This window comes from Macaca nemestrina, chromosome 12 (genome assembly GCF_043159975.1).
Source record: "Macaca nemestrina isolate mMacNem1 chromosome 12, mMacNem.hap1, whole genome shotgun sequence".
Lineage (NCBI taxonomy): Eukaryota > Metazoa > Chordata > Mammalia > Primates > Cercopithecidae > Macaca > Macaca nemestrina.
This window is the reverse complement of record NC_092136.1, coordinates 49,451,903-49,476,509: the sequence shown is the minus strand read 5'-3', so window position 1 is coordinate 49,476,509 and position 24,607 is coordinate 49,451,903. Positions and strand designations below refer to the sequence as shown.

General features: G+C 32.6%; 1 protein-coding gene across 38 annotated transcripts in view; it reads right to left on the bottom strand.

Annotated features, from left to right (window-relative positions):
* Positions 1-24,607, bottom strand: part of LOC105486943 (SRY-box transcription factor 6) — an 806,217-nt gene that overhangs the window by 324,029 nt on the left and 457,581 nt on the right. Inside the window, exon 1 of one of the 38 annotated variants that reach the window (XM_071075049.1) lies at positions 12,258-15,194. The exons of the other annotated variants lie outside the window; for them this stretch is intronic. The gene's annotated coding sequence lies outside the window, so the exon portion shown is untranslated. Of the gene's footprint in view, positions 1-12,257; positions 15,195-24,607 lie in introns of those variants that run through there. 38 annotated transcript variants of the gene reach the window in all.

Genomic DNA, 24,607 nt, shown 5'->3' with positions numbered 1-24,607 from the left:
CTATAAACTAGACATAATGAGAAAGCCTCTTAATTTTTCATAATGTCCCTCCTCCCCAGTTTTTAAGCCTTAAGGGGAATCTTTTAGCAAATATTATCTCTAATGCTAAAAATAAACATTGATATGGGATTCAGCAACCCCGCTACTTCTACGTTGGTTTCTTCTTTTCTATAAAGTAAAATAAAATGTATCAATTTATATTTAAATAGCATCTACGGGATGACCCCATTTTTACAAAAGCCTTTCCATTTGTCCACCCATCCATATGCCCACTCACTCATCCTTCCATTTGTATAAATGTGTAAGAATGATATCTATCTAATATTAATGATGTTAATTTCTAGGTGGTGGTATTAATTTTCCTATTTTTAATTTTCATACATTTCTATATTGATTCTTTCTCAAAAGGATCTTTAAAAGAAAAACAACAATTATTTTTCTTTGAAAACAAACAGAAGCAAATATGCCAAGAGATTAACCATGTTTAGTGCTGGGTAGCAGGAAGACAAATGATTATTCCCCTCTTTGTACATTCCCTCATTCGTTAAATTAAAAAAAAAAAAAAGATTAAAGGGGCTGTATTCATCATGCTGCCCAAAAATGAAGTTATTCCTCAGCATAGAAAGTGATACAAAGGTCACAACCAAACACTTTCATTCTTAAGTACTTTCAGACAGCTAACCCAAAGACAACAGGCAAAATCTCAACTAAGAGATTTCCCCTAAATCAATTATTAGGCCTTTTGGCTTTTTGTAACAAATTATCACCTTATTATTATGTAATGAAGTATAATAGTATGCAGGTAGCCTAGACAAGGGGCATTGGACAGCCATGTTTTACTTTTTAAATCTCCCTATTACTTCAGAAGAGAAATAAAAGAAAAAGGAATAAAAAAGACTAATGGATACAGAGGCGCAGAATCTTGAAAAGTCTAGAATCTAAGTAATGGGTATACAAGGGTTAATTATAACATTCTTTCTACCTTTTTGTACACTTGAATTTTTTATAATACATTTTCTTAAATTATCCTTACATATCACACAAAATAAGTATTCTTTGCAATTATTTCATAAGCTCATCTGTAAAACAAAACACCTCTTGGGAGCCCGAGGTGGGTGATTCATGAGGTCAAGAGATCGAGACCATCCTGGCTAACATGGTGAAAACACATCTCTACTAAAAATGCAAAAAAAAAAAAAAATTAGCTGGGTGTGGTGGCGGGTGCCGGTAGTACCAGCTACTGGGGAGGCTGAGGCAGGAGAATGGCATGAACCCGGGAGGTAGAGCTTGCAGTGAACCAAGATCATGCCACTGCACTCTAGCCTGGGCAACAGAGCGAGACTCAGTCTCAAACGGGAAAAAAAAAAAAAAACACCTTTTCCTTTGGGGAGCTAAGCCAATTGGTTAACATCTCATTGTGAATTATTTTAATCAAACTTAAAATATCTTAATCAAATATTTTTCCTCCTATCACCTAAGATCACTTATATAAAGGGCCTATTTGATAAGGGAAAAAAAACGAAAGCATGGGTATTTTAGAGAATAGGACATTTCAGAATGTAGACAGAGATAGCAGTAGAGTTGGAAATGAAGTAGCACCTTACACATGGAAACCACATATGCATTTGTTTTCTTTGAAAATTTATCTAGCTTTTTGTTATCACATGAAATAATTTCAAGTACTTCTTAGCTTTCCTCAGATCAAGAAGTGAATATCGTCTTAAACACTTTCCTACAAAGGGTCAAAAATATAAATAGATTCATATTGTACTATTTGTAGTTATCTGGGAGACTTTTCTTCTCTTTTTACCCATAGTGGAATAAATACGATAACAGTTTTTGAGTATCTGATATGATAGCACTTGATATAATATGATGTACACGGAACTAAGTACTTTAAATAGATGAATTGCATAAATATATACAAGTATGTAGAATGAGGTCAGAGAAGTCAGGAAAATTCCTCATGGTCAGATAGCTAATATATAGTACAAGTAGGATCCTGACACAGAAAGTCTAAGTCCAAACTTATTTCTATCACTTTCTGTAAATGTAACTCAAAATTATCTCTAAAGAGACACAAAAATATGACTTATCAGATTGGCAAAAATATGTGCAAGTCCTTCCTCAGCAATGTTAGAGATTCTGCCAGAAAGGTAGAAACTAAACCTAAAGACCTTGGCTATAAGTGTAGCCCTGTAAGAGACTAGGTTGGCAATGAAAAAGCCATTCATGATCCCCTTCTCCTTCAACTGCTTTCCACCTGAGAAACTGGAAAATCAAAACATTTGCATGACTAGTCTCCTTTGCAGCTAGGGTTAGTCATGTGACCTAGTTCCAGATAATGAGACATGGAAGAAAGCCTGCTATGGGGCTTCTGGAAAACAATTTTTTTAACCTTGATTACCTCTGTCTCCCAAATAAAAATGGTATAAATAGAATAATTCTCTGTCATGCACCATCCACTGCTTCCTCTTGTAGAATGTGGGCCTGCTGTGACCATCTTGTAATGATAAAGGGAAGGTCAGAGGATTTGCAGGAGTGCAATCAAGTCCTAACATTGTCAACCTCCTGTACCAATACCAGAAACCACTTACCTTCAGACTTTCTGCTATGTGAAAAAATTAAACACCTATTTCTTTAAGCTACAGTATGTTGAGTATTTTGTTTTATTTGTTTCTTTTGTTGTTGTGGATACTTGCATCTTAAAATATTCCTAATTAATGCCAGTTTCAGCACCTAATAATTATGTCACCTGAAGTATAACTGAACCACAATTTCTTCATTTGCTGCAAAGACTAAATGAGGTAACAATTTAAAAATACTTAGCTTTTCACACGCAGTGAGCATTCCAGTAAAAACAGTTTAATCTAAGACATTAAGGCTCACCATGCCTAGCACCAAAGAACACTTTAGTGGGAGAAGCTATATGTTAAACATTGTCACCAAAGAATCCTTGCTCTAAGGCAGATTACCTAACGGGCATGAAAGGACTCTATGCTATGGACTGAACTATGTTCCCCCAGAATTCACATGCTGAAGCCCTACCCTCTAATGTGATGGTATCTGGAGACGTGGTCTTTGGGAGGTAATTAGGTTTAGATGAGATCATGAAGGTGGGGCCTTCATAACAGGACTATTGACCTTAGAAGAAGAGACACCAGAGATCTCCCTTTTATCTCTCTTACTGCCCCACCCCCACCCACTCCACCATGTGAGGTTGCCAGGATGCAGAGAGAAGACAGAGATCTTCAAGCCAGGAAGACAGCCCTGACAAGGAACCAAATCTGCCAACACCTCAATCTTCGACTTCCCTGACTCCAAAACTGTGAAAAATAAATTTCTGTTGTTTAAGCCACCCAGTCTGTGGTATTGTGTTATGGAGTCCAAGCTGACAGTAAAACTGTATGATCAGTTCCTGTTACAAAGAAGTAGATAGAACAAAAAGAAAAAATTGGACTGCATAATAAAGTCTGGTATCTTCCACAAGTACCTAACAAAAGATAAATGTTCTTCATAGGCTACTAATCTTCCATTTACCCCTCAGCCTATAGCTGCTCCAAAGACTCCACACTTTCTTTGGATCAGGAGTGGAGACAGAAAATCCCACATTCATTTATCTTTCTTTCCTACCCTGCTGGGGGATGGGAAGTGTAGCACTCACTTTACAGCCAATTTCCCTCATGGTTTAATATATAGCAAGATAATTAATCACATTGGGTTTGGAGTTATTCAACGTGGTTTCAAATTAAGGTTCTGCCAATTATTAACTTTGTGGCCTTGGTTAGGCCAATTTTATCATTTACAAAGTAAAAATAGTATCTACATCATAGAGTTATTGTGAATACTAAATGAGATCATGTATAAAAAGCACTTAACCAATGCTTGGTATTATAGAAAGTACTTGATAAATGTCACAGCCATATATATATAAAAATATTATATATATATTATAAATATATATAAATTATGTAATATTTATATATAATATTTATATATTATATATTTATATACTATATATTTATTTATATATAATATAAATATATATTTTTATATGTATATATAATTATACATATAAATATGTATATTTATATGTATAGTTATATATAAATATATATTTATATGTATATTTATATAAAATATATATTATATATATTTATATAAAATATATATGTATACACATCCAGGCAAATTTTACCTAAATCTTATAAAATTTTAAGTTACCTTATCTCAATCATTTAAAGAGGAAAAACTGACTTTCCTCTTTTTCTACTACTGTTTAGCCTAGCTTACTTCCAAAATGCCAAAGAATGGTGCTTTTTAAATTTTAAAGCAAAAAAATATGCAGTTTATTCTGTGTAACTTTCATTTAAATAAAAGATCCCAAATGAAATCTAATTATTACCTACCTGAGAGCATTCAAATTAAAAACAAATAATGTTTCAAATACCCCAACAAGGCATAATTGCCTAACGAGTTTATTATCCTATAAACAATACAGTAATTATGACCTATGGTACAAACATAAAACAATACAATCTACTTTCTTCCCACAAATACACACTTCATGTGATCAAAACTATACACTAGAAAATATTACTCAGAGCTCATAGTGTAGATGCCAAGCTTTCTAACAGGCCTTAACTTGCACCTGCAAATGGATGGTGACTATTTCTCTTCCAAGTAAAAACTAAATCAAGCACAAAGATCTGGAGCCCCAGAACAATAACATCAAGTTTAGAGCTTGACAAAAAACAAAAGAAATTACATAGTGAAAGAAAACCTGAAGATAAAAATAATGTATTTTATCGACTTGAACATGGATGAAGATAAAACCTACAGGTCACTTTAAGAGCACTGGGAGTTATACCTGATGTAAATGATGAGTTGATGGGTGCAGCACAGCAACATGGCACAAGTATACATATGTAACAAACCTGCACGTTATGCACATGTACCCTCCAACTTAAAGTATAATAATAATAAAAAAAAAAAAAAAAAAAAAAAAAAAGTAAAGACTCAAATCCTAAATGACAGAAAATTCTTATAGATTACTAAATGAGGCTAGAATATAGATCTAGATCTAACAGGGTAAAGAAAATTCAGAGGGCTTCAAAAACAGAAACCCAAAAAGAAAACAATAACCATCCAGTTGATCAAGACTTCATGTTCCTATTCTTGGATGTATAGGTTCAAATGGTAAATGATGAGTTGATGCCACAGAGGAAAACGTAGGTACAGGTAGACTAATGTGATAAGAGCAAAAACACTGAAATGCTTATGTGAGTGTCTTTTTTTCCTCTTAGAAGTTCCATCTACAATGAAACTGCAGGACTCCTGACACTTTCACAAGAATGCCATAATTTCCACACTGCCATTCTTTTACTCCGAAAAGCTTAATGTATTTCAGTAACAATGAAAAAGTCCCACTATTGAAATACAACAGTGGACACACCCTAAATGTTACAAAGGGAATTAAAGAAAAACGAGTCCAAAGGACAAAACCTGGATACTATAAAACTGAGATTAAAACTGAGACATAAAGTCATTAAAATTCCTAAGAAACTTGTTTTTGGATCATATCGAGCCTTTATATGACCTCATTTTAACCTATACAAGGCAAAAATCATATGACAAATTTTGAGAAATAAAGGGGAAATCAATAATTCTCTTCCTCCAGTTTTTAGACTATCTTTTAAAAATAATACTATTTAATACCTCACTTTCATATTTCAATTTCTGAAGAGTTTGGCTATTGTGACTATATTTCTTTATATGCTAAATATTGCAGCATGTATTTGAATTTCATCTTCATAATTACAATGCTGTTTATTAACTATTTTTAATAGGAAGTTCTTGCCTAACTTCAATAATAACATGCCTTCGGATTCTCAGAGAATCAGATGAAAACTTACATTTTCAAAATAACAGTATTTTAAATAAGATATGCTATGTAAATATGCTGAAAGTTAGTTACAAATTGCACAATTTAAGTATTGTGCAAGAAAATTCATCCAAAACCTAATTCCACGTTTTATTTGATTTAGTTTTTGAAAATCAGCTTTTTCTTAATTCATGAAAATAAAACTGCCAGCTTAGTTAATACATATTTTATGCATTATAACTTTATCACTGAGTAATTAAATTGTATACCAATGAGGCATACTAACTCTTGAAAAATCTATATTCTGATGCTATACTAACAGTTTTCTTAAGATAAATTAAATCAGAAAAGGGTGAAAACAATTTCAAAATGACCCAAAGCTTCAGTCCACACACGTTGTTTGAAAACAAAGTTTTTCAATGGTAAGGCAAACAACAAAATGTATCAAGAAATGACTTAATCAAAAAAGGCCATTTCTTTCTCAATGCTTGACTCCATTAGTCTTATTGGCCAACCATGGACATATGTATATATTTTCAGTGTATGTGTAAGAGTCAAAGATTTCCTTGGAGATGTCAGTTTTGTTGAAAATGCAGATACAGTAATTTTGATGCCAAAAATGATATCAAATTTGCTTTCCCCACAAAAATTTTGGATTTGGTCCTTGATTTATCAAAAGCAGAGACCTTTGTGAGAAGTGAATGACTCAAATTGGTTAGCCCACCAAATCTGGGCTTAAATAAAACAGAAAGTTATAATACCTTATTTGAGCTTTTTTTTTTTTTTTATAGAAACCGTATGTATGACTTTCACTTTCTAGAAAGTGGTTTTCTCTTGAACACACATCAGAACCATTCATCATAATATAATTGCAAGTTGTCAGTCAGGGCCGCACCCTTCACTTTGTGGCAAACCGCCAACACATCTGTCAGAAGCACTCATAAGCTTCCGTGTGTTATTGTAATCCTCTACAAAGAGAACAAGCTCATTCACCGATTTCACATTTTCCAAACAAAACAATGACTTCTTAAAACCCAATCCAAATCAAATTGTGTTTCCCTACAGACCATGAGCTACTTTCTCACTGAATGACTGATGGCACCAGTAGTTAAAGGGAATCATATTATCTTGTATACAGTTGAATTACTTTTGTGCTAGACATGCATTTTTAAAAACAAAGAAAGGTGTTCATATTGTATGGTTATATGTCTAAATATTCAACACGCATATACAAGGGACACTGTAATAACATAAATAACATACTATTTCAATAAATTCATTTGCCTTAATCATCTTTTTATCATATAAATACTACATATTGATAGAAACCAAATCCATTTTAGTTAAGAACAAAATGTACCCTGGAGTTATAGCAGATCAGTACAACTGTCATTAATTTAAATCATCCCTACAATCTGAAAGAGTCAGCTCTCAACAAATTAGGACAGTAGAAAGAGGATAAACTTCCTTGCAGCTACACAAGAGTTAAATAAAGAGAGTTTTTCTATTCACTCTATATATCTACCCTTCCAAAGAAGTTTCCAAGTATCAGAAGTAAAGTCTAAAACTTTATTACCAACAGAATAAATCCCTTAAAAAAAAAATTGGATCCAATATGTCAAATGTTCACAAGTCATAACTTTTCAAATGGATTTTGGTTGTGTATGTGTCACATGTATGTGTATGGTCATTGCTACCCTGCCTGCATGCTCTCTCTCTCTCTCAGTAACAGAGACCCCAAAATGCTATGTCAAAGAAGCTTTTGTACCTTTATTTGAATGAAAGACACATGAATTACTATTGAGGATATGGGCATTTTTCCCACAAGATAGAGCATAGAGCAATCTTTACAAAGACACACATAAATATTTATATCCACACGTTATATATAGATGTATTTCATTTTTCCTACTGTATTTGTCAGACAAAATCAAAGCTTTCAAGAATAGTGGAAGTGATGGAAACAAAATCTCCAAACCTAGTAAAACTTTGTTGATTCTTAGTAATCAATAACATACATATTTAATAGACCCTATGATGACTATAAAACAGATTCCATATTAACATCTGTTAATATAGTACTTAAGACAGGCAAGTGATTTCAACACTTTATATTATTTAAGTTTCATTTAATGTGTCATTTAATGTTGTCACCTAGGTAATAACATCCCAATATTATAAAAGATTCAAAGAGGTTAAGTGACTTTCCCATGATGATACACCAACCCAAATTCCTATTTTCAGATTCTAAAAAAGTCATGGTTTTATTATGTGTATTTTCACTGAGTTATATGAACACACAAATATAAACGTTAACATACAAGCAAGTTACATAATATTTAGACAAGTTATATACACAAGTTATTATAAATAAAATCACATATATATAAAATCATATACATATATAAATACACACACCCTTTTACTAAAAAGGACAATACATATTTAGGAAATTCAGGACATACAGTAGCTGCAAGAAAAAATATTTAATTTGGGATACCTTCTCTCATGAATCTCAGTAAGTTTACCAATATATTTTCATATATTCATTTCTCAGTCAAATACAGAGTCATGAAACTCAAATAAAATGCCTTATATCTGTTCCCTTCCATTGGGGTGAGGAGACGCAATCAAATAATTCTTTTACTAAATGTTATAAAATAATAATAACAAATATGTATTTGATAAAAGGATAATGAAGCCATGCCTGCCAGTCTTTATTGGAAAGAGATACAGATATTCATTCATTTTACTTTTCATCAAGAAAGTAGTAAGTTTTCTGGAATCAAAATAAAGTTTATTTTTAAAATGTTTATAAGTTTAATTATTGGAACATTACATATACAATGAATGTGGAGTAGAGATTAATACAGGAATTTCTCTAATATGCAAAGTAACTCTATCAAACTGGTCAGCTATAACTGTTTCTTGATACCCACTAACTTTTTAAAATTTTTAAGCCCATTTTTAAATAGTAGTTAAAAAAACACATTTCCATAAGAAGAACATTTGATCCTGAACAGTTTTGGAAAGTCTATTTGCCATTTTAAAGATACATAATTCATTATTATTGAATTATATTTATTATTAAACCATAGCAAAAATAGGTATGAATTTTCAGGTTATCTAAAGGAATTTCAAACTAAATATCAATTGTCAAAATATGTATACATCAAAAAACTATACATTTTGACAATCCATTACTACTTTATCAGCTATGAAAATTAAAAATATTTTTAAACCACAGTTTTAAAATTAATGTTCTTACTACTTGAAGTGTGATTATACATGCACACATCTATTTGCCCAATATTTTGCCAAGATATTAAATACAACTCTATAATTGCCCATATTAAAAATGGGAGAATCAAAATTTATTTGATCAAAGAGAAAAAGGGAGCCCTATGAGATGTGTGTGTATATTTGTAAATTATATATAATTTGTATATATTATATATTATATACATACTATATATTATATACATATATTATATATATATGACTTTGCTGAGGGTCAAAGTCAAATATAAAAATGAAAACATTTATTTTGGTGCCACCCAGTTCATATCAATTGAATGGCAATATCCAAACCACATTTCAAGTAGTAGATGACTCAAATAGTATTCATGCAAGAAACAGGCTGTTTTTACTATCTATAAACAAGAAAATTTGACAGTCTACTTTTAAAAAATAAATTGATTAAAAATATTAAAATATAAATATAATATCAAAAATATCACATAGAATTCTTGAATGCTTTTGTAATAAAAAGTACATGATTTTATGTTGTACAATAAAAGTGCTCAAGATAATTATGTTCAAAAGGTGAAACAATAAATTATCCCAAATAAGTTACCTCTAGATAGTTTATCAGAAAATAATTTTCTTTAAACCATAATTTTCAAAAGAAATCAGAAACACACACATACATAAACACACAACACTAACATAAGAAAACCCTTTGTAAAACACTAAAAGATTACTTCTGTGGCTTTAATTTTATTTCAATTAAAGCTGCTAAAACTTATTAAGAACATTTTTATTTTTATTTTGTGTTATTAAGCACTACATAGCAAAAGAAATTATCTCAAGTGAAGGACATAAACAAACCTATAACAAAGAATGATTATATTTGCCATAAGAAAGGAAACTCTATTCAATGCTGCTAATGTTCTACAATTTCAGTTACTTTTTAAAAAGTTCTCTCGATTTATGCTATTCTCCTTTAAGCAGTTATGGTTTAAAACAACTAAGGTACCCCTGAAATCTTGAAAGAAAGACTTGCTGAAAAATATAAAAGATGACCAAATTCAGAGTATCATTATGCACAGTTTCTAATATTGACATTTAAATAATGTGCTTATGCTATTAAAAATGAGATAGAATATTCTTTCTTCTTACATTAATATTTAGCAGGAAAGAAGTGTTATTTTCAACCCTAAAATGTTAACTCCATTTACCTAAGACTACAGATACCTTCTCTCTCAAGTCTACCAAGCTGCTTCTGATATCTCTTATGATAGAGAACTGGGTGTTCATGCTAATCAAATAATCTAACTAAAAGAGTTACTATATTAGTACATGGGCTATTAATTTTCATAGAGTTTATGTTATTTGCTACTGAACATAATTTAGTTTGTATTGACTCAGGAATTATTTAATAATTTGCAAATGTTATTGTCATTTGTCAATAGGCAAAAATATCTGTTGAAAGAGTGTTCTGACAGAGTACAAGTAAACCTAGTGTTACTGTATGTGAATATAGAATATTTTCAATCTTACACACTTCAAAGATGTTTTAGTTCTCATACCCTTTACTCTACATTTCCCTTCTTATTCATGCTTCTATTATAGAGTTTAACATTTTATATTAATATAACCTTTTATATTCACTCCCCAATGGATATTTGTTGACCACCTTTTATTTTCCAGGCAATATGCTAGGTTCTGGAAAGAAAAACGTGAATTAAACAAATATGGTGCCCTTCCCTGGTTGAGCATCAGTTTATTAGGGAATACAGGCACATCATCAAGCAAATGCAAACGTGTTTTAGAAGTGCTGTGATCCAGGAAGTGTGGGTGCGATAGAAACCCATGTGTGTTAATCTACTCCTACATTCATACCAAACCCACCTGCTACTATTTCCCTTGTGAGCCTCTTCTGGTAAAGCTGTATTTTATTCTAATTCTTGTCCCATGTGCCTATCACTGTGCTCACTTAATCTGCTTGGTGTTTTTAATTATTTTTCAGTAATAATGAAACACATGTCCTAAGCTCTAAACACTTTCTTAACTCTTCTTATTTATGACCATTAGCATATAACTAAGGTACATTAAAAGCACACAGCATATACTTCAGTTGCAAATTAGATTATAAATTATAATTTTTTAGATAAAACAGACTATTTCTAGGTTTTATTGGAAGGGCAGTATAGTCAAGTGAGCCTGACTGGACAACAGATGAAACAAACCTGCCAGTTTTCTTTCATTAAATATAAAAAACAAAATAAATGACATTAAATTCTCAAATAACTAGACTACAATAAACATAATGCTAATTAACTGAATGTTTTAATATTAAACTGATAGAAAGAATAATTGTAAAAAATATTTTTAAGGCAGGTGCAGTGGCTCACACCTATAATTCCAGCACTTTGGGAGGCCAAAGCAGGGGGATCATCTGAGGTCAGGAGTTCAAGACCAGCCTGATCAACATGAAGAAACCCCGTCTCTACCAAAAAGACAAAAAATTAGCTGGGTGTGGTGGCGCATGCCTGTAATCCCAGCTACTGGGGAGGCTGAAACAGGAGAATCACTTGAACCTGGGAGGCGGAGGCTGCAGTGAGTCGAGATCGCACCATTGCACTCCAGCCTGAGCAACAAGAGCGAAACTCCATATATTAGAAGGAATTAAAAAATTTTTAAATGTCAGGGTGTTTTTCAACATGCCAGTGACTGTCACTGTACTTGATATACAACAAGAGCTCAATAAATGTCTGTGAACGAATGAAGAATTCACTCAATTTTCTACACTTCCTATTATGCTGTATCCTATGATAATCACAAAGACTCAGAGATACTTCTGAGACGTTGCCTGATCCTAAATCAATAAAAGCTATTTCAGTTATATTACCAATACAAATGTGCTATGGCAGGAAAACCACCTAAAGTTTCTGTAAATGTTTTCAATTGGTATGGAAACACATGAGTCTTCTGATGAACCCTCAAATATAATATATATTTGTTTGTATTTTCCATTGTTAGAATTTCCCAAGAGAATAAATATTTGGCATAGAAAAATAAAATGGATGTGTTTCTATTATATGCCTTATAAAATTATAAGATACATTGTTCCAATGTAAAAAGTACTCACAATTTCAGGAAACTGAGCTTCTTGAAATAAAGCATAAGATCATGATTTTTAAAGCCATATAAAATGAATATCCAGTTGTTGTCTTATTTCATGCCTCTGGAGAGGATTTCCTTCTCAAATAAGAGAATGTCTTTTACAGATTTCCAGGGTCCACAGTGATGTTCAGAATAAGCTGCTAGATAAAAGAATCTCAGTGTGTACTGGGGTCTATGCAACGTAGTTTTGTGTCTAAGCAATGACTAATGTCATTGCTTGAAAAGTCTACTGAAGTTTTAATCACTGCTGCTGACTTCCCAACAGGCACACCTGGCAGCAAGAAATTCTTAGTACATATCAAGAAGAAGAGGAATGTTCCTGGACATTCTATTTACTAAACTGCAGGCCAAATTATCTTAAGATATCACTAATATATAACTAACAGATACAGCATATCCTTCAATTCATATTCAGTATATATATGCTATATGCTCCCTCTACATAGCATATACTTCAGTATAACTAAGATATCTTTTAATATGATGATCACTGTGTTCAATGAGTTATTTATGAGCCACATGAATTTTTATGTATAGTGTTGTCTTATAAAAAGGAAATGCTAGCAGACATATTTTGGAAAATTGTGCTTTTACCATTCTCTTCTATTTCGGTACCCTTTGCTTATTTTCTATCTTTCAATTATTGCAGTCCCATGCTCATGTTTCATATAAGGAATATAAATTTAAACTATTAATATCTGTTAAATAATAGTAGCAGAAATTTGGGTTTATTTTCTTGTTTTTGACATATTTCATGATTTATATTTTTAATCAAACTTTAATCAAAAAAGTGGTAGAATAGATGAAATATTTATGATTGTTTAAGCTAGATGATAGGTCCATAAGGGTTCATCATACTATTCTCTCTACTTTTGTGTAGGATTGACAATTTTTCTACCATAAAGGTTTTTTTTAACAGAAAAAGTTTGTTATGAAAAATGCTAGAAAAAAATTTAAATTTGACAGTTTTTTCAAAACAACATGAAAACACAAATATATTTTCTTGTTGCTTTTATTCACATGGTTATGTAGATGAATCCATGAAATGTAAAATTGTTGTTCTGATGAAAAGAATCACTCAAGAGAAGAACAATAGTTTATTTGATTAGGTATTTGGGGGCAAAGAGACATGCTATGTTGTGCTATCCCATCTCTTCCCATTAGTCTCTCCTTTTAATCTCTCTGTCTCGTCTCTCTCTCTCTCTTTCTCTGTGTGTGTGTGTGTGTCTCTCTCTCTCTCTCTCTCACACACACACACACACACACACACACACGCTTCTCCTATACTGACTACTACTGTCTTTAAAGAATCTCCTCATACTCTGAAGACATTAACAATAGTCAAGTAAAGTACAGGCCAACTGAGTTCATGCAATCCTAATGAGCCTGTAATGCAAGTTAGCCTAAATTTTTACTCCAGCTCCCCCTTTACCAGCTATGCAATACATTAATTTCCTCATTTCTAGAATAACATAAGAATGTCTGTCCTTCCTTACACTAAAAATTTTTATGAGACTGAAATAAGGCATGCAAAAGCCCTTTGCAAACTGTAAACTATGTACGATTAGAGTATTATTAACTTAACAAAGACCCAGAGAATTCCTGGTATACTCATTTATACAACAAAGTCAAGCCATTACACATTTGACCCCACACTGGGAAGCTTTGTCAGGCCTTGGGTACTGTCAGGTGATTCCTAAGTTTCCCACTGACTCCAAAATAGTGAGCAGGGAAGAAGAAAGATGGGTTGTAAATGAAATGTAAAATATATTTAAGCTCACGTTCATTTAATCTGCCTTTAAAAAAAGAGAAGGGTGGAATTCAGCCAAGCTTCCTAGCAACAGTGTCTCCCACCTTCATATATATCCTTCAGGCTTTGCACTGCCTTTCATACTTTACAGGCACACTGGCTATTCATTAACTTGATTTCACCCGAAAAATGTTCAAGAGACGGGGTAGAGAAAAGGCAGGAGTACAGTGTGATTTCCCAAGGGTCCAATATTCCCTGGAAATAACCCCGATTCAGAAGATTTTCTTCCCATCATACACATATTCTTCAAACCCTTGCTCAACTCAAGATTATGTTAAGGCCTGGTCTTTCAACATATTTGAATTTATAGTTATCCTACTCTGGATCAGCCACCTAAATACTTTATTCAACTTCTGTCCACATGACCTGGTGAACCTGCTCTTTTGACATGCTTTATAGTCTCATTTTTACCATTTCCGTCGGTTTGTGGGCTTCATGTTTGTTTACAAGGGCATTAGATATACTAAACTAAGTGGAGAAAGCAGATATGTTCTAAAGCTAGAATTTTCTTCAAACCACTGAAATGCTAAACATTGCTACATTCATATATACTTTTTAGTAAGATATTTTAGAGCCCAGTCATTCATTTATTAAATATTCTAACATTTATGGGGGACATACTATTAATATATGCAAGCCTATGAGGGTTTGTCAATGACATACCAGATAGTGAAGTTTCATAATAGTTCAGTTACCAAAAAGTACACCTTTGATTTCTCAGTACTATATGATGCCTCTACGTAGAAGTTATCCTTGGACAAAGAGAAAGTATTTTATATAATACTTTCATTTCCAGAACACATCCAGGGATTTACAGTCCTGATTTGTCTCAAACTTATTTCTTAGTCTCTATTAAACAAATCATATTTAACATAAATATATCCAGAATACAATTTTTCACAAATTAAAACGAAAGCTAATTTCTGACCTTTGGTTTTTAAAATTCTAATCCACAAACTGATAATTATTCAAATGTCAGCTAAAATAATATAATGAATTCTGGGCACAAGATGTCCTCGTATTAATGAATTTATTGAGAGAAAAAAGTAAGTAATGGCACCAAAACAAATGGCAAGAATTAAAACAAAAATTTTAATTTACCAAGAAAAAAATTTTCCATTAGCTATTTGTATAGTTAAAAACAATTATTACTCTCTACTAAAATCAGTTACATGAAGTAAGGTTAAGATTTTTCTTAACAGTTTTAAACAAGATGACCTATTAGAGAATAAAATTGACTTAATTTCATACAACTCCCAGGTTGTATGAATGGAAATCAAGGTGCAGGATATGTGACTAGATCTGTGCATATGAAGTAACTGACAAGTTTGGCATACTTTGGTAGCTTCCATAACCTACTCTTTGAGCATGACTATCTTAGGATTTTCATCTTTTAAATAGCTAAGGTTTTCAGCAGGCAGTAAATAATGTGCGTTCAAAAAGACCGGGGGTATCTCACTTTTATCTTTCTAATCAAGTCAGATTGCTATGCCTAAAGACATTTTCCCTCTTTAACTTAAAGAAATGAACACGTCAGATTAGATAAACCAGACAGCTGCTAACAAAAAACCTAGGTGTGCCTTTTAATTTACTAAAGCCCAGATGCATTCAAATCAAAGAATAAAAAGAGCACATAAATGACAAACTCCTAGAAAACTTTCTAGGTGCATCTGGACTTCATTCGCAGCCTATCAATTCTGTGTCTGACAAACCAGTTCGGGATTTAAATCTCTGTAAGGAATAAAAGCAGAAGCTGATTGGCCCAGAGTAAAATGTGGTTTATCACGGGCCTAAAGTCCACCTGAATACACTACAATGCTATGTCCTAAAGAATACCAATACTCATCTTTAAGAAAAAAATACAGTGACGAAAATGGACTTCATGTATTGCTGCAATGGTTCTACTGGGAGCTGAAGTTTAATTAAGATGATTAGATATAAAGTCTTTTAACCAAAAGTCTTTTAACAAGCATCATTTTAATAAAGGAAAAAATCTGAAATTTCCTACACCTGCAATGATTTCCAAGTTTCCATTTCAATTGCCAAATTCACTGTACTTGTTTCAGTTACTACCCTCAGAGTGGAGTTAAGTCAACCCAGATGTACTGCCTCTCAGACTATCAAGAAAGTGTCTTCCTCTAGGGCCATGAATCTTCATTTCTTCTAACAAACACAACCAAAGCACAATAAGATCGCTAAAAAATCTGATGAAAATAAACAGCTCAAAACCAAAGAGTAAATAAAACAGCTTTCAAGTTTTCTTAGTTGGTGAATTATTTCCATCTGAAACCTATGAAATCATCCATTTTATGACACTTTTAATAGTAATATTTGGGGCTATTAGCGTGATAAACTTCTCACCTATTCATCTTTTACTTCTAAAAATCTGCTCGTCTTATGACTAACACCTTGGCATTCAAACAAATACTATGCTGAGACAGAAAAAAATAAAACCTGTATAAATGACAGAGTGTTCAACCATGAACACATTGTCTTTTATGAATATTATAATCACAGAATCAATAAGCCTACAAAGAAAAAACAGGACACAAAACGTGTTTTGTCATTTCTGACGAAGTTATAAAAACAACAGACATTCAATATGCCAAGTGTTCTTCAATCCTTCATAATCATAGCCTTATTGAAGTGAGGACAAAAAGGGTCTAATTGCATAGGAGCAATCTCAATGTAATAGGTTATACACCCAGGCACTGCTGCACAATACAACAAAAACAACGTTCCCTGTGTATAGCAGAATGTCATCTCTCATTTTCAGGCAATTACCTTCTTTCTTGTCAACAGTTTTAATAACCTCCATCATCTCTAAAAGACTTTTGCTTCAGTTAAATAATTTTCAGCTTTTTAATATGCAAATGTGCTTGTTCATATGCATGGGTGAAGTGGCACTGCTACTTGAAATGTGTCAGTACATTGTGGAGCACCTGCACCTCGGGGAAGCTTGATTTAATTGACACCTAATACTATTCATTATTCCACTTAGTGAGCAACTCCTATTAGTCACCTGTAGGTTTTCCTATAAGCAGTGCTTTGACCACCAATAAAAATATGAATATTTCTATAAATAGAATGTCCATATTTAGTAAATGGGGTTCACTACTGTCAGAGCTTTGGGAGGAGATAGGGGGATGATATGGAATCTATAGTTTTTTCAGCAGGCAATTTATAAACTTCTTCTCATTTTTCTATAAATTTATACATATATATGAGGAGTTGTGCTGTCTGGTAAACACAAGATGCTGTTTTCTTTTATGTGGCTCAATAAGTAATATCCTGCTCAATAGAATGAATGAATAAATAAATAAATAAATACATAAATACATAAATAAATAAATGGATGAAAGGAAGGATGGATGAATAGATGGATGGATGAAAGAATGAATAAACAAACAAACAAACCTACCTTGCAGAATACACCATTACGTTTCGGTTTTTTGTTGTTTTTTTTGTGTGCTTCAGTAGGATGTTCTCGATTCTAATGGCTCCAGCCTAAAGATGCTATTTAAACTGAGTTATTTACCATAATATAGGACCTACATATGCCACAAAGTTAAGAGACAAAAGCAGAATTTTGTCAATAAACAAATATTTACTGATGTCATCTTCTTAGGTAAATTAATGGCTAAAATAATACTATTGTGAGGCATGTGGGTACACATTTTAAATGACTTCAAAATATCAGCAGGGAGAATTATAACACATATGGGATTTTGTGTATTTGTTGGTATTAATGTAATAAACATGTACTGTAAATGATTACAACTTAAGTCTATTAGTCTTTCTTGCCTTTATGAAAATGGAAGGATTAACAACGGAGAGTATGTGCAGACTTAATATTGGGGATGTTTCTTTACCACATGGTCTGTGACCTTATCATTCAGGCCACATTTCTTTCTGGCATTAAGGCATTTGTTAGTCCCAGAGGCTTAAACTACAGATGTTTAACATCCTGCTTATGGGCAGATCATCTGGAATATAAAGTGAGAAATCTATACTACTTATTAGTATATATTATGAGTGTAACAGAGATTTAATAGCCCATTCAAACAAGATTAGTGAAACCATAGCTCAGGAAAGGAAAAGTATCATCTTAACTCAGATATGTTATCAAACCTGTGGGGAAAAACAAAGAAGAACTGAAAGTATATTTTCAGCTGGAATATGTTTTAGGACATCAAAAGAAATTGCCACTAATTAATGTTGTTTATATAATAGTATAAGAAACATTTATTATATCCTTCAATGTAAACTTAAAACCTTTTTGTGGAAAGGGGATTTATAAGTAAGGTGGTAATCTGGTGCTTTGGAAGGCTTATCTACAACATACTAAGAGAGATCATAAATCATGTTAATGTCTAGAATCCAAAGAAAAGTGAGGTGATAGTGGGAAAAGATTGAGTTCTCTTAACCCCTAGGTCCAATCATTTCTATAGAATAAGTGAAAAAAAGAAAGCAGTGGTCAACTAGACCTTTGTTGGTATCCCCCAAAATGTAATCTCTAAACTGAAGAATGGCAGCTGGCAGAACAGCTGGTGAATAGGATTAATGTCAGAAGAAAGAAATAAAACTCAACATATGTCCAAGCCTGTGGTGCTGGGACTGAGCATGATTATACCCCGACGGATAGGCTGAATACAGCTGGAAAGTGCCACTGTGCCATGCTTCTCTACCCGACAAGGTCATCGCTAAGAAGTACAGCTAATGTCTGAACAGCAAACTCAACTTTGCCTGAAGAACTTGGTAACTGGTACAGAGAGAGGGAACCCAGGTTTTTAACCCTAACCATGCACTGAATAGTTTAACCCCCGTTGCTTAGTTTCCTGTACCACAAAGCAAACCAAAAGACAGATTAGCATTGAATCTAACAGATTGCACTAAAGTAAATATAATTTTTAAATCATTTAAACCGCTTAATCTCATCTCAATCACATCAAATATTTAGAGCAAACATATTTCCATCTTTCATTTAGAGTTTAAATAGGCACAAAGGAGAAAAAAATCTAATAAAATATCTAACAGTAGATACGTTTTTGTAAATTGTCAATGTTTTTCCAAAGTTAACATTTTGAAATTACTGAATCACAATTAGCAAAAATATTTTAAAGCAGTTTTTTTATAATACAGCCATCATATTCTCACACAGAATAATATGAGAAAGTTCTATCTTCCTACCCTATCCCCATGATGTAGTTGGCCCACTGTAGCCTTTTGTAATAGTAGATGAGAGACACCGGAATTTAACTGTTGGAACTAGTTAAACAGTGATAAACAGCAACCACGTGGACATTACAGATAGATGAGAAAAGACTTTGTTATTTATAGAAACTTAGGCAGCATAAATTCTGTTCAATTGTTTCCTTATTAAACAACTACTGTAAACATTTTAAAAAGAGATCAGTAATCATTTCTAAGAGAGCACTGCCCTACTTGTTTCTGACATTTATTTCCTTCAGATGCCAGAGCTAACTTGAGCTCAACAAGCAGATTATCAGAGGCAACAAATCACCTTCCCATCTAAAAACAGCTAGCACTCTCACTGCATTCTTTTGGCAACACAACCTTAAGTAGGGGTAGGAGTGGGGAGAGGGAGTTAGAGAATTGTATTACCAAAGAAAAGAATAGAGATGTGACTCTTACAGGTCTAAGCACAGTTCCACACTCTCAAGGGAAATTTATTTGAAATTACAATCAACCAACAAAAATCTACCTAAATAGCCACTCTCTGAAGACATTACATTTTATTTCTTACATCCAAGATTAGTACTTGGGGATCACCACGGTGAGAGATGACCAGGCTCTCTATCTCCTCTGCTCGCATTGTTCTGAGGCTGTCAAAAACCCAGAGCAGGATTATTGACTACAGTTAAAAGTAAACTTCTCACCACCTTGCTTATTTTCTTTTTCTCTTTCTACACATAAACTAATTACTAGCTTATATATGCATTATGGCAGCATCAATTTTTAAAAAAGCTCTAGAAATTAGGAAACAAAATTTTAGAAGTTTTAGGTAAGCATGCTAATGCTTTGAAATTCAAGGGGCCAATCATGCTTATTTTCTTTCTTAAATGATTTTCAAATAAGCATGGCCAAATTTATGAGAGAGGGGCTTCTTACCAGGTAAGATACTCAATGGACCTTTCTAATGACATTTCAGATAATTCATCAGGTGAGAAAAATTGCCATATATCATCATTAATTGCCATATATCATCATTAATGTAATAAACAGTAAATGCTTACTACATTAATACCGGGAATTATTATTTTTCAGTCTTGAGCTTCATTTTGTGTACATGCCAGCTTTTACTTAGATCTAGGAGTAAGTGGCAATTTTCAATGCCTGTGGGCAGTTGGACATCTTTATTTTATTTCTAAATTTTTACTGACATTTTAAAAGTTTCCTTGGTATTTGGAATTTTTAAAACGTTAATCTGGTGTGGTTTATAGCTCAATGAAATCTCAAATCATCCTTCATTAAGTGTTTAACACTAAGGAAATAGTCACTATTTCTGGAAAACTCAAATGCTAGAAAAATCTATGTCTAGTCCAAATAAATATTTAAATGAAGTTGCCAGTTTTAATGCTGTTATAATGGCTACTACCAACCATTTTATAAAATTCCAAGATTGCATGCTTTGAAGTTTAATGACACTCAACATTTTCTAGACTCTTTAAACACTGAAAAAAATGTTTTTATTTGTCATTACAGAATATGGAACGTAACCTCCATAGCTTATTAATGTCTTCTGAATTGTTTAAGGGGATTTAAAGATATGAGTTAAAAGAATTTCATAATCTTAATTTCAATTTCTCCTTTTCATTTAATAGTAGACATTCATTAGGACCCACACACTGTAATAAATTATAATAATTTCAAACAAGAATTAAATTACTAGGTACCTAGTGAAAGAGCCATTTTTTCTTAGGTACCCTGTAATCTAACTGTCAGATTTAAAATCTATTCCCAATCAACTCTTCACAACATTCACATTTATTCATCTATGTTAAATTAATAAAAGGTGTGAATAATACTGACAAAATTGATCATTATTGTTCATGTAGATTTAGAAAATTATAAGGTAATCTAAACTGTAAAAGGAATTGAGAGAAACTATTAAGGTTCTTATAAATAAATTCATCCTATGCTATTTTTTCAAATCAAGACTGAAAGTTCTACGAGACTTATTTAAATTGACTATACAAGGTATTTGATAAATTGTGCATTTTTAGAGCATAAACCATTTTCATTATTTTTGACAAATACCAGTACAAAGACTCTACTATAGCATTAGAGTTCAAAAAATACTTTAGGAAGCTATGCCAAAATGATGTTGCGAGGTAAAACCTAATAGCAATCTGAGACAGTTTATAGCAGTTTGATGAAGAAAAGGTACAATCACAAGGGAACATCAAAAACAGATAGCCATCCAGAAATAAATACCACCCCCCTCATCTTTCCTGTAGATATAGTAATGGAGGTATAATTCTTACCTGGACTACAAAAGAGAAATACAATTCTATTGACTAATGTCCCAAAACAGAACTCCCTTTACAAAACAAGTTTGCACACTTACTATATTTCCTACCATCTAACCTTGCTGACCCCTTCCTCTTTAACTGGCATCCCTGAAGATAAAGTAAAGTATGTCAACATCTGTTCCCATTCACACCGATTTTAATTTACCAAAAGAGCTTTGCTATTTTCAGAGCAGACTCCAGAGCACAATGACAGATTTAGGGCCTTTACTGGGGTTGCATTTCTAGTGTGTCAGCATTTCCTACTCACTAAGAGTAAATTCCAGGGGGTCACAACAAAGGAATAGCTGAAATTCAAACTTCATTATAGAGATTTTTCCCACCCTTACTTATTTCATCACAACTTAAACTACCAACATGCTATCCTACTTAGTGAGGCATCATTGGTGCTACACAGTAATTGGACTAAAATTATCTAGTCCTGGGGCAAAGATGAAGGTCCTTTAGGCCCTTCCTATGGAGTTACACATACATAATTACCTCTTCCAGAACTTTATATCTGACTGAAATTTAATCACCATAATGTAACATTTTTATAACTCTTTAAATTTGTAAAATAGTATATGCTTTTTAAAACACTTCCACATCCTTAATGTATGTTTCATAATTTGATTATAAGTACTGAGTTTTAAGTCACAATTATTCTTTCCAACCTAAGAATTCCATAGTTATGTGTTTTTTTAATACCATGCTTTACTCAGACATTTTAAATGTGTATAAAGAAAGTCACTCTCACAACACCCCAGTTTCTCTAGATAATTCAGAGTTTTTAAGACACAATATAAAGAGCAACTTGGAGAAACAATGCACAACTTGTGTTGTAATCAAATAACAACTAAGACATGAGCAGCTGAGCAGAAGGAAGATGGGCAACGGAATGCTGTACAGCAATCAGCACTGTTGACTAATCAGAATTTGAGACACTAGAAGGTAATAAGGGTATTATAAAGAATGGCTTATTGAAGGAGCAGCTGTTTATGTGTAGCTCACTGTTTAAATGAGTTCCACTAGATTGCCATGGTATGTTTTGGTGAAAATGTTTAACTCCTTTTAAAATGATCATTAGAGAAGAAACGGCAAGTGGCAAGTTTGGAGATATCAAAACACCAACTAAGATTTAACAGTTTTAGAACAGTTATCTGGGTGGTTTGAAAATGGTAGGAAATGCCCATTTCAACGATCTTTTAAGTCAAAACTACTTGGGTACTCATTCTTCTCTTAAAAACCTTAGAAGTTAGGTCTATTCCACTATCATTACTGGGTAATGTTATGGGCACAAAGATGAGGCAGAAATATAATAGGGGAATCTTCAGAGGATAAGAAAAAGAAAAGGCAGAGTAAAAATGCCCATCAGGACAGCCACAAATTAAAGAGACTGCCTTCGAATTTAAAATGTGTCCAAAATCTCAATAAGCAGAAGGAATAAGATCCTGAATTGTATTTCAAAATAAAGTTTTAAATATTTTTGGCTTAAAATATAATACAAAAACCACTCTCCTACATTGACTTACAAGAAGTAAGTAATTTTTAAAATAGATGAGAGAGAATGCAAAATAACATTTAATTAACTAATGTCACTTTCACAAAGCAATAATCATCTTATTCAAAACTATTTGTCATACAGTTGTGTTGGCTTTGTAATTGGATTGATTTACAGTTTTGTATTCCTTACTTTCACCCAAAATGCAATTCTCTATTGTTTCTTCTGCCCCACAAAAAAAATTCCATAAATTACAACATAAAGGCACCAAATAATACTTCACTGAATTTATCATAATATAGTATTATGAATATTTCATTTTGACAAGTGTTCGGTAATATTTTTAAGCAGTCAGCAAGCAGTCGAAACTCTGCTATCTTTTGTAACAGTTCACATGTCAAACTGGCAAAGTGCCCATATTGTAAGGCAGAAAAAAAAATCTATTTAATGTCTGCCCCACAAGGCAACATGAGGTTTGATTGGCAGAAAGCAGAGAGTGGCTTTTGATCATGTGTCCTAACAAGCAGTTCCAGCTCCTGTCTTTTCAGCTGATGGGCTCCACATTACCCATTCAAACAGAAATGACAGACCACTGCACTACTCTCTGGCTCTAGTCACACGCAGTGGGAGCTATGCTGGAGACAGAGTCACTGATTAAATATATCACTTTTTCAAGACAAGCAGGTTGTCTGAATCAAAGTTGGACAGAATAGACTCAACATTATTAAAAGGGGATATAAAACTGGGATTGAGTGATGTTCAGCCAGTTTGCACAGCCTCAGGGATTCCCAGGCTGACAGGGGGAATAAGGAACAGCAGAACTCATAAAACAGGGTCAGAAATTAGCTGTGACACCTTGGCTATTTTCCCAACACTTTAGGATCACTGGGTTTCAAAATTCTGGAGTCTCTTTTTCACTTTTTTATTTTCTTTTTCTTTAAATGAATTCAGTAGAGGGAGAAAAACACTTAAAAGCATGATTACTGCAGTTTGTCAATTATAGTCTTAAAGGGAATAAAATACTGGATGCAAACCCTTTGCATCTTATTTTAAAATATACTAATATACGTTCTTCTAACTGGGACCCTTATTTTAAAATTTTATTCCACTTATTGGTTTGGAATTATAGTGTAACTTTAAAATCCAGGAGTACTAGTCATAGAAATTATACAGTTAAAAATTGTTTGTGTCCTGACAACCAGAGGGCTAGCCAAGTTCTAGTTATCATATATAACCATCCTATTTTCTTTGCTATAGAATGCATATTATTTAAACCTTTTGCTTAAAATATAGTTAAAGACATAAATGTCTAAAATGCATGCAATTTTTCAATACAAACTTGTATTGTCTAAATTTATTCATTTTTTTAGATTCTGAATATAGCCTCTCATAATCTAGAACATATTATCAGCAACCTATGTGATGCAAATAAATAAAATATAAAGTTGTTTCCTGTTTGGAAAAGTAAAAGT